The sequence below is a fragment of the Pan troglodytes genome, chromosome 15 (assembly GCF_028858775.2).
Source record: "Pan troglodytes isolate AG18354 chromosome 15, NHGRI_mPanTro3-v2.0_pri, whole genome shotgun sequence".
In the NCBI taxonomy this organism is placed as follows: Eukaryota; Metazoa; Chordata; class Mammalia; order Primates; family Hominidae; genus Pan; species Pan troglodytes.
The window spans coordinates 1,675,001-1,677,011 of NC_072413.2; positions in this window are offsets into that span (position 1 = coordinate 1,675,001).

Below are 2,011 nucleotides of genomic sequence, written 5' to 3' on the forward strand. Positions count from 1 at the left end.
AAAAAAAAAGAACGGGCCCAAATACTGCATTGTCGCTGAACGTTCTCCCAAAAGGCCAGAAACCCCCTGACTCAGGTCAAGGAGGTGGTGTTTGGTTTTACTTCTCTCTCTCTCTCTCTCTCTCTCTCTCTCTCTCTCTCTGTCTCTGTCTCTCTCTCTCTCTCCCCGCCCCTCTCTCTCTCCCCGTCTCTCTCTCCCCGTCTCTCTCTCTCTCTCTCTCCTCTCTTCTCCCCCCGACCTTTTATTTGTCGTTCAAGCATACATGAGCAAGATTGTGACATAGGTAAACTTGTGACGGGGGTGTTCAGTGTGCAGATGATTTCGTCACCCGGGTAGTCAGTGCTGTGTCCAAGAGTATTCGTGTTTTGTTTTTTTCCTGAAGCTGTCTCTCCTTCCACCCCTCCTCCCTCAAGCAGGCTTCCGCGTCCCTGGTCCCCCTCGTTCTGCCCATGCAAGAACTCTCATCTGTAAGTTCCCACTTGTAGATGAGAACGCGCGGTATTCAGCCGATCTTTGCTTTCATCTTCGCTGGTGGCGGTGAAAGAGGCGTGACACTAAATCGACCCTTAGGACGCCGTTTATGTTTAAGTCGAGGAGCTTATCAGGGAAATAGGAGAAGTACGGACGCCACACGTGACCGAGAGAAAAGTCTGAAAATGCCCCTCGCATCCAAGCGGGGACCCGGCCTCGACCTCCCGAAATCATACACCGAGTGGGGAAGCCCAGCAAGGCCCACCTGTCTAGATTTCTCTCGGCCTCTCGAAGCACCGAAGCACGCGCTTCTCACTTTCGTGGAAGGGGCAGGGCCCTACCCGGCACGGGGGTGTCTGACAGACTGACAGAGAAAGAGACAGACATAGAAAGACAGAGATGGACAGAGAGAGACAGTGAGAAACAGACAGAAAGAGAGAGAGACGGAGAGAAACAGACAGGGAGAGGGGGAGAGAGAGAGAGAGAAACGGACAGGGAGGGAGAGACAGAGAGAGACAGACAGGCAGGCAGAGAAAGAGAGAGTAAGACAGAAGATAGGCACAGAGAGAGAGAGAGAGAGAGAGAGAGAGAGAGAGAGACCGACAGAGAGACACAGAAAAAGAAAGAGAGAGGCAGACAGACAGAGAAAGACATAGACAGACAGAGAGAGACAGAAACAGACAGAAAGAGAGAGAGAGAAACAGACAGGGAGGGAGAGAGAGAGAGACAGACGGGGAGAGAAAGAGAGTAAGACAGAAGACAGACACAGTGAGACAGGCAGAGAGGGAGAGAGAGAGACAAAGACAGAGACAGAGACAGACAGAAAGAAAGAGACAGACAGACAGACAGACAGGCAGACCGACAGAGAAAGAGACACAGAGAGAAAGACAGAGACGAACAGAGAGAAACAGACAGAGAGACGGTCCTAGCCCAGTAGCGATACAGTGCCTTTTCTTTCATTTTCTCTTTCTTTTCTTTTCTTGTTTTCTGTCTTGTGTATCTGTATGTATGTATGTATGTATGTATGTATGTATGTATGTACGTACGTACGTACGTACGTATGTATGTATTTATGTATTTATCTGGAGACCGGGTCTCACTCTGTCGCCCAGGCCGTAGTGCAGTGGTGCGATCTTGGGTCACTGCAACCTCCGCCTGCCAGGTTCAAGCAATTCTTCCGCCTCAGCCTCCCGAGTAGCTGGGATGACAGGTGCCGGCCCCACGGCACCTGACTCCATTTCGTGTTTTCAGTAGAGACGGGGTTTCACCACGTTGGCCGGGCTGGTCTCGAACTCCTGACCTCGGGATGACAGACGTGAGCCACTGCGTTCAGTGTACAGTGCCATGTCTTAGAAATCACTCCACACGGGAACACACACTTAGAGGTGACGTGTAGAGATTTTATTTACTTAGTTAGTTCGTTCGTTCGTTAGTTAGTTATTATTTGCGCGGGGAGGTGGGGGGACGGAGTTTGGCTCTTGCTGCCCAGGCTACAGTGCAATGGCCTAGGGGACTCAAGGCGTCAACCTATGGCAGAGAG